We start from the raw sequence: 10233 nt of genomic DNA on the forward strand, positions 1-10233 counted from the left end.
AATTGTTCGTATGATATCTTGGAGTACTCGGAATAGAAAAATCCTTTAACAGTGCTTGAGATCTCGTCATTTGCAAACAAAGAATAAAAGAAAAATACAAAATATTGAGTTACGAAGACTTGGATTCAGAAAAATAAAGTAAAACATAAACTAATCTAAATCCACTAAAATAAACCCTAAACTACTTTGGCAAAAAACTCCTAAAGCTTTCCTCAATTTAGCTATTTATAGAGAAGTTTAGCAAACCTAATTAGGGTAAACACTAGCCTTAATTACATAAACAGATGAGTTGTTAGGACGGAAACACCCTTTATTATTTTTTAACCCCACGTCGTATTTGTATCGTGACATAGCCTTCCGCGTGCCTCGACAAACAACTTCTAATGTGAATTTCTTGATCAGCTTAGTTGTGTTGCAACTCTGAAAGCTTGTGTTACAATCCAATTGTCATTCCTGATGCTCTTGGGCCTTCACAAGGATATCTTGCACACTTAATTAGCTCATTAAAACAACCTTAAGGCCCGTATTGGCCCGATTAGGTCAACTAACTCAAAATCATGTGGAAAAACACTTATTTTGAAATATTTTAATCCTAAAATAAGAAATACAAATATCCAATAAATTATACTAAAATTGTAACACCCTCACCCAATCTGATATTTTGATTCGGGTATGGAGTGTCACAATTGAGCTAAATTCGTCTGTAATATTTGAACTCATTATTTTAAAATCAGACTGTATTACCTATTTATTTAAATACTTTTACAATAGGGATAATAATTTAAAACAAAAGTTCATTGTCTCAACTCTGGACTCAAAGGGAACTATTTAGATACAATATATTCGACCCCCTGGCGAAGTCTCTAATGGTAACCCCTTTCCTATGTGCATGACACTAAACTGACATTGATATCCAGTCTAAAATGATCTAGCTTGGTCCCTCCTCAAGTTCATTATACACCCACAAGCCTTGGAAGCACATGCCAAAATTCTATAAATTCAACAGAACTTAGTGAGTCTCTTTACGAAATTACTCGAACATAGACCCTGTATCATGAGGGTAGTAAATGGAAATAATTTAAATATTTTTAACTTATTGGTCATTTTGAGGACAATTTCCCTCAACTCGAAGTGGTGGTCTTTGATTTAACTACCGAGCATATCTATTTGTGGTTAAATTGTTAAGCTATTTTCCCTTGGTAAATCTTATAACCCTTTTACAATTTTCTACATTCCCTTGTGTGTCTAGCCACATTTGCAAACTCTGTTCTTACTATACTTTCATTCATTTATTCCCAGTGTTGGATTAGTATTTTCAACATGTATTTATAAGGTAGCCTTTTAGCTTACCCTCAGAATGACCCCTTTTAGCCTACCTTGTGTTTATATAGTTGATCAATCCTTGGCGGAGTCCTTTTTCTTACCATAGTCCTAGAGGATTTGCTGGCATTCCCTCTACTGGGTTATCTAATGGGGACCTACGCCACTCTGGTGGACTAAGTCCTACTTGTTTTGAATAGTGGTTGGATTACCTCCTTGTAACACGCCCTATTCACGATACACTACCTTCAAATATCACATGCCCATCTGCTGTAGACCACTTTAACCTACAACACCCAACACACTCATGATTTCTCTTATAGGTTTGTTCCATACAAAACTAGCCATTTGACTGGTACTTCCTCAATAGTTTCCCCTTAATGAGGAATAGTCTTGACAGACATATCTGTCACTTGGCATATCTCATTTTGAAACTCTCCTGTCAATGGGTTCTAACTAACCCTTCATTTCTTTAGAGACAAATTGGCGTACTTATGATAAATTTCTAGCATATAAGGTTACTCTTAGCGCCCTCTAGGATTTCTCAATGGTAGACCTTTATTTGAAAATCTTTGGATAAACCCTTTTTCTTTTGCCTAAACAACAAGCACCACTGGCACGCCATTTCCCAAGACTAATTCCTGTTGGGTTAGCACCCATATGCCTTACCAGCTTTCAAGATTACTGTTTTTGGGCAGACTACTTCCTTTTTTATTTCTCTCACCTCGTTTGATGGATTCATCACTATTCTGTTGGCTAACCATCATTTCGCTAACACTTACACCTTTCTTTCAATCCCCCTTTCCCTTCATCCGCGTTTTTAGTTTCTTGGTGGACTACCCAGTGTTTACTATCCCAATGAACTACCTCATGATTACTGTCCTGGTGTACTATATCGGATGTCATAGCCAACCTATGGTCTTACGCTTTAGACCTCTATTGAGGTGTCTCCCTATAGGACCTTACCACCATCATAGTGTCACCCCGTAGAGCCCATTGACCACCTTCGTGGTGTTGCCCTATGGAATTTTATAACCATCGATATCAACCCATCTCATATCCAGCTTGATGCTCGAACACCGAAGTGTCCCCTGGCAAAGCCCAAAGCTTTGCACATCATAGTTTGCACTCAATAATACTGTATGGTGGTATCTTAATAAAATTCAATTTTCCTTATTGCTCTATCCATTCCTCTCTTTCACCATTCCTAACCTTGATGCTCGAACACCGCAGTATCCCCTCCACAAGCCCCGGAGCTTTGTACACCACGGTTTGCACTCAGTAACACCGTTTGGTGGTATCTAGCAGACATTCTCATTCCCAAGTCCTAACTCCATCTATCCCTTCAATTATTCTCCTATTGGTATGATCATGCAATACATGTGTTTCACTTAAATACTGGCATGGAGTATGCTATCATTTTAAACATGAAATCCTATATATTTCATGGATACTAAACTACGTAACATATTCCATATATCAAACAATATTCTGCATGCTTGGCATTCGAAATCAGTAGAATTCATACACCATTATAAAATCATGCCAACCATACAGCATTCTAGGGATAAAGCATAAAAACTCACTTGACACTTTTTTTCCTCCTCCGCTTAGCTTTCCTGAACGCCGAAGTTCCTACTCTTCTGGAACGTAAGCATGACAACCCAAAATCGTAAGTTAAACTCAGTATTCTTAGCTTAAAAATAATTTTTCCAGAAATATGCAAAACCCCTAAAATGGTTCTGAAAACCTTTAACTTCATTTACTTGACCCTATCCAAATAAAAAGAGTAAGAAACTTACCAGTTTAGTGGATTCCCCACTTTTTCGACTTAAACCTCATGATTACTGCTTCATGAAGAATTTCCCATAACTATCTCTTCTTCGAAACAACCTAAGAAGGGGATGAAGAAAATAAGAAAATGAATAAAAAATAGAGATAAATCCTCGGTGGGAAGTCATTCCCTAGCTATTTACAGCCCTTCACGCACGGTCTTTCAGCATATAACTAACCGCCTTCGGACATACTAACATATGGTGTGTAAATCTTGCAACCAAATATAACCGTTAGGTAGTAATATAAATTTATACAATGAAGTATTGGACTCTTCGAGGATCATACCCAAAAGAGGTGAGACTAAACTAATTTTAATTTCTACGTTAACAGGTCTAATTAGTAATTTAATTAAACTATATTATTATAAGTCTTAAGGTGATAGAAAATCATATTTTACAAAAATAATTAAAAGCATAAAAAAAGAAAGGAAAACAAATTGTCGATTTTATCAATTCTAAGGACAGAAGACTAACTCGCTTTGATGGTCATAACCAACTCCTATTTCGAGTTCTATCCAATCAACTAGTCATTAATCTAGTAAGATTTCTCGATCTTCCACTAAACTAATGAGTCAATAATAACTACGTATCTCTTGACCTCACAATCCGACTGGATTAGGATTAGGTATTCAAAGATAGGCAATACCAGTTGTGGGTTCATTCTCACCTATATAACTTCTTAGGGTTGTCAAGCCTAGGGCTTAACTTTTTCCTATCCCAACCAACTAATCCGTTAAGAAACCTTAATTAATCCAACATTCACTTAGTAATCTTCCGTTGCCATATTAGTTCCCAATGGATTTGACACACATGATGAACTTGATTAAAAAGTTAATCATTAAAAAAATCAAGAAAAGAGATGAAAATAATCTTGATATATTAATAGCGGCGCAAACGGTAATCCGTCGAATATTTTGATGGATCCATAGTCTAAATTCCGCGAAGAATGAAATAAAAACTAAACTATATTTAAAACTAAAAAGAAACCTAAATTACAAGTAAAAATAAAACTAAACAGGAGATGGAAAATTAAACTAAGTAAAAATTGTCCATAAACTATGCAGAGTAATCTTTTTTATAAGCCTAGGGTTGGCCGTCGGTCCTTGACCTGGTTCAGTTAACTAATCTTTGTTCACATTTGTTGTGTGGATGGAAACACCCTTGACTTATTAATTAGGCTCGTCAGGTTGGTGTCATGACACCTTCTAACGTGTGTCGTGACACAGTTGGGAGTCTACTGGTTTGGGCGTGTCTTTTGGGCTGTGTCGCGAAACTGAAGGTAATTTACTCCTATGCTACTTATTTTGTTGTGTTGCGATATGCTAGCTCTATGTTGCAACATTACAGTCAGTCTACTAATGTAACCTCCCAAACTCGACCTAGACATTATGGCTAGATTAAGAAGGCTACATTAGCCACCGAAATAGCTAAGCTAACTTACGTTACTTTTGAAGACCTTAAATAAACTAATTTTAGAGAAAATCGTAGTTGTACTTTGAGTTAGCTTAAAAGCATTCATTCATTAGGTCATCAATACTTAGGATTCATTTTATTATTGATAGTGTTGTTTTAGAAAAAAATGTTTGCTTGTCGCTCTTCTTTAGAAAAGCTCAATGTTAAACTAATGCAGCGGAACAACCATTTTTCAAGTCATTTTTGGAACTTAGTCGATTTGTTTTTCAAAAATGGTTCCTTTGCAATGCAGTGGAAACTTGGGAACAATATCAAATTTTATTTAAGCCTGATACCATGCATTACCCGGTTATTATGCTTGAGTAATCCATGCATGGAAAAATCCCAGAAGAAAAGTTACAAGGCCACAGACCAGAAGTAATTAAAAATTACAAACCAAAACCAATAGAGACTAATTAATACTTATTATAAATAGTCTCAGGTCCAAGGTGGTTCTCCGAATGCCGAGTCTGGTCCTAATTTAGAGGTTTACTTAAAAATTTAAACACTATTGGGGGTGAGCTTATGATAAGCTCAGTGTGAGTCGAACAAGTATTTAAACAAACATAAATATAGAATACAGTGAAACATATTCGCTTTAACAGAAGAAAACAGAACCACCATAGGAATTTCATATCATTACATAGCCATTATCAAATTGATGTCAAACGGTGTATGAGCATAGGGCATCATTCATTCAAGTAACAATAATTAATTTCGATATCATTCAATACAACCCATATCATAAATCAATAACATTCGAAAATGTCATGATCATGATGCAATGCAAAAAGGTTCCTGCCTATACCATCCGCTACACACCACTAGTTCCTTTGAACCCGTCATTCGAACTCCAAAACATTATGGGCTTCAGCTGTTGTGATTAAAACCACCAATAACAATATGCAGAAAATTCTACAAGTAAAAATGCAGACAAGCTGTCAGTAAAAGTGCGATAAATTGCCATTCCCCTTGGTACTCCAGGTGCAGTTCATTGACTACGAATAATGTGGACTTAATATGCTGCAGTAGTCCACGAAACTCCTCCGTCAACCACAAAATCCCAACCCAATGCATATGCAATATGTCACACAATCTCATACATAATCACATCTCAATACTTTTAACATTCATTTGACACGCTCAACATGTCCTCAATAATCACATACTTTCAGTAAATGGAAACAGTGTTCCATCTTTCAAATTATCATTATGTTGGTATTAATCAATATCGTTTAATTTCTCATACTTTACGGATTTTCATTGTGCATAAATAGCACCTTTTTTAGTACATAATATAACAAATATCTAATGCATTTAAATCATGCATAAGCTTAATATCTCAACACATTATATCATTTAGTTAAACATTCTCATATCTCATAACTCAAATATGTAATTACAAACTCAATCAAACATTCATACTATCAAACTAGGAATTTTGGCAACATGTCAATCTTTTAAGGCTCGAAACATACCTAGTTCAGCCACTCACAAAATAAATAATTTGGCTATTAATCCAATCCAATCAGCAAGATAATTTATCAAATATAACATGATATTTAACATTTTCAAACAATTTTATGAGTTTAGGACCCACACCTTATTCTTCGCTTCCTTCCAGCGCACTAGCGAATCTTTCAATTTTCCTTAATAATTCTTTAAAAGAACCTAAATCAAAATTCAGTATAAATTCAATAAATTTACCATTAAACCATCCCCCAAACACCCACTAATGATTTCAAACCAATCGTTGAAATTGTAACTATTTTATGAACCTAAACTAGTTAGATTCCTTACACTGTATCGATGTGAACCATACATACAATCGTTCTTCGCCTTTTCAGATGATTTTGGATGTTTGGGTCAGCACCTAATTCAATAATATATTGGAAAATTAGTATTTAATAAATGATTAAATTCCTTTATTTAATCAATTCATAACCTTTACCCAACAACTATGTTGAAATAACAAACTAGTTTACAATTAATTGCACTTACACTTCCTAAATTGATCGTCTTTCCCTAAGTAACATGTGATTCCATATTGATTACGAGGATTCAATAACTCAACTTAATGCTAGGAAAGACCCAAGAAACAAAATAATCCTCTTTCTTGCACATAGGCGCACGCACCACCACCCATGGTGGCTAAAATTGGGGTTGAATTTTAAAATAGTTTGAGATCTCATTAAAATATAAAAAAATACCTTTGAAATAATTTAAAATCCCTAAAATTAAAGATCTAGAAATTTTGGGGTTTTATTGACAAGATTAATCAGGAAATTGAAGAGAATAGATATCTTACCTCAACTAGTTGAGAGAAACGGCAATGACACTTTCGTGGCAATGTTTGGGATCGATCTTGGGGTTCAAGATTTCAAATTTGGGGCTGATTTAAATGAGGATAAATTTCAGCAGTAGATTAAAGGAAATTGTGCACAATCTTAATGCAAAAAGAAGAAGAAACATATGGTAAAATGGGAGGTGTAGGTGATGACAACAATAGGAGAAAAAAAGAAAATTAAAGAGAAAAGAGGAGATGAAGAGGGTGAACGGCTAGGGTAGGGAAAATTTTAATTAAAGGCTAAAAATTACAATAAAAATTTTTATTTATACTTATGGTTCAAGGGTATAGATGGCACACACATTAAAAAAACAAGGGATTCTGCAAAATTTAATTATTTTGCAAGGGAAAGGAATCAGACTTAAGACTTCATTTAATTTTCTTGTTTTTCCATTTATAAATTAACCACTAGGATATTTCCTTATTTTTTTGAAATAATTTTTCAATATTTATTTTAAAAACAAGGCATGCCACAAACTAAGGTTTAAGGCAAAATAATAAAAATAATAAAAATGGTGAGAAAGAAGGGATTTGAACTTAGGTTTCAAGAAACGTTTCACTAACACTTAACCAATAAATCAATACCTCATTTATTTCCTAAAAATGAATAGATGATCTCAAAAATTAAGGCATGACAACTCTCTCTCGATTTACAAACTCGATTCTACTAACCCCCAATTTTTGGGATGTTACAACTAACTTCATGCCTCTGAATAATGTCCAACACACTCATTGGACATGTTAGTATACCTTTAGGCCTCTCTTGGCCCACAAGGTCATATAAATAGCTAAAATTGATCATTTTATTATCTAAGAACTAAAAATGAAAACAACACAAAAGCACAACTAAATTGCTCTCCTACGATCTCATTAAGTACATAAAATAGTTTAATCTGCTACAACGAATTGCAGCAGATCAATAACAACCATCCATTGATAATCATTTTGTCTCCCACTAAGGAACCAATTGCTTCCAATCGAACCACCCAGAATTGGTTCTCAACCATGTCCAATTCCATCATCAAGTTTTCCAAATTTTCAATAAAGGTCGCCAGCTTATGTCTTCTTTCAATTTAACCCCTCAATCATTTTTTAAATTTCTGGACTTAAAATAAACTAGGTTTGACAAAAGTACCTAGAAAACAAGCTCATTCAGTCCCCAAAAATACTTAATATGCCACTATGATCTGTGGTAGATCAGTAATAGGGAGAATAATCCTCGTAAGGATGGAAAAGAGCATGTGAAAGCAATTGTTTTATGATCAGGTAAAATGCTTGACAACATTAGTGCTCTAATTCAAGTACAGGAGGATTCATCGAAATCTATTGAGGAATTACTGGATGAATAAGCCCGAAGAGCTAAGTAAACAAGTATCTGAGTCGTTCGTGATGGAATGTGCAAGTGTACACAATCATTATCAAGTAAAAAGAAGAATAATTACAACATTTGACTTAATTCATTTTTCATCATGCTTAACAATGTTCCAAAAAATTCCATGGCAACTCCATCATTCATTAACATGGAATCTAATATAAGTTATTTTCAAAGCTTCTACTTAAAAAAACATGTATATTTTTGTGTCCATATTTAAAAAAGGATTCCATAAAATTTATGTGAAGTAATAGGGATGGATCAAGTTTGAAACAATTTAATCACACAAACCTAAAGTTATGCAAAGTAATAGAGCTCTCTTGAGTTATTACGAACCTTTAATTTAATCGGACCAGGATCTAAATTAAGCAAGCACATTCTAATTATCATGTCCATTAATTGCCATCTGGTCAGGATTAATCAACTAATTCTAATGCATTCAACCATATTTTAATGCATGAAATACGTAAATGATTTTAAGTGGAAGAATGAACAACTGAGGTATGAAACACCATAAACATGAATCAAATGAACCTCATCACATTAATGCTATCATTCTAGCCAAAACAAAATTAAGTCATCATCGTTAAGGGAAAAAAATTAAAAAATTTGCAAACATGTTGAATAACTAAGAACAAAATTAAAGAATAGGAAATAAGAAACTCTAGATGATTTTAGTGATTCTCAGAAGATTGATTGTGGTGGCTTCCTCCAATTCTCGTGATTGCTCCTTCGTAAACTACTCCTCAATGTGACTAGCCAAGAGTAGTTTTCTTCAAGGAAAAGTGATAACTAAAAGAAATGGGGAAATGAGAAGGCTTATGCATTGAAAGGAGACGAGAAATGTTATGAAAGATGAATGAATGGTAAGTGATGAGAGATGATTGAGAAGTAAAATGAATGTGGTATTTATAATAGAGGGATAGCATGAAAGTTAGCTAAAAATAGCTTGGACATCCCTTGAATTGCTCCATTGCTTGCCCGACCATGAATTGTAGAGAGTGGGCTGATTTTTTCATGATTTTTTTGGTTGATTCTTGCTTGATTTGTGGCATGGGTTGGACGATAATGAAGGGAGAATTTAGAGGCTGATTTGTGATTTCTTTACACATGTAGGGACCTTCAAATTAATTCTCCCAAAGCTTATGTGGGCTACACTCATGCCTTTCCCGAATTTGGGCCATTCTCCCCCTTATTGGACATTTTTTACAACCCTATTAAGAGCAGACTTCATTCTTTTCTGTAATCATCTTCCAAGTTAGGTTGAATTGAATCTATGAGACCAATTGGTTAGCTTGTTGTCCACATGAAGTAGAAATTAACTTGTGTTCATGTGTGTTATTATTGACTCCCACATGAATTAATTTAGTTGTCGAGTAGTAGCAAGCTGAGTAAAAATTAACATGTAACATAAAATAGCAAAATTATGTAAAATTAATACTAAATTCTATAGAATTACAAACTTCACTCGAATTATGTCTACTGTCTTCATACGAATTAAAATGACTCAATTGGCCACCCACATTCTCAGAATTTGCATAAATTATCAATACTAATGTGCTAATAAAACCTATATAATTTAAACTTATTACACCCCCAAACTTAATATATTGCTTGTCCTGATTAATGTTTCATACAAACCAAAAATTAAGGCAATCTTGCATAATATTTATAAAGAATAAACTAGTCACATAATAATGCAACAACAAATTTATGCTCTCAATCTCTTCTTGTTAATAAATCGCTCACATGCAGATATTATTTCAAACTCATCTGTTAAGTAAAAAAAATGTTATCATTAGTCATAATTTGCATGCATTCCAAAGTCATATATAAAATTCACCATTCAACAAATTTTCCTTATCTAATTAGACAAAACAATCCTAAAGTTTAATTATTGGTCTTCA

General features: G+C 33.9%; 1 long non-coding RNA gene across 1 annotated transcript; it reads right to left on the reverse strand.

Moving 5' to 3' along the window:
- Positions 1-5323: 5323 nt before the first annotated feature.
- Positions 5324-9180, reverse strand: LOC121225048 (uncharacterized). The gene is made up of 4 exons (XR_005922795.1): positions 6916-9180; positions 6408-6480; positions 6210-6278; positions 5324-5522 (listed from the first exon to the last, which is right to left on the reverse strand). It is a non-coding gene; the product is annotated as an uncharacterized lncRNA (long non-coding RNA).
- Between the last annotated feature and the right edge of the window lie 1053 nt (positions 9181-10233).

The sequence above is a fragment of the Gossypium hirsutum genome, chromosome D13 (assembly GCF_007990345.1).
Source record: "Gossypium hirsutum isolate 1008001.06 chromosome D13, Gossypium_hirsutum_v2.1, whole genome shotgun sequence".
NCBI lineage: Eukaryota > Viridiplantae > Streptophyta > Magnoliopsida > Malvales > Malvaceae > Gossypium > Gossypium hirsutum.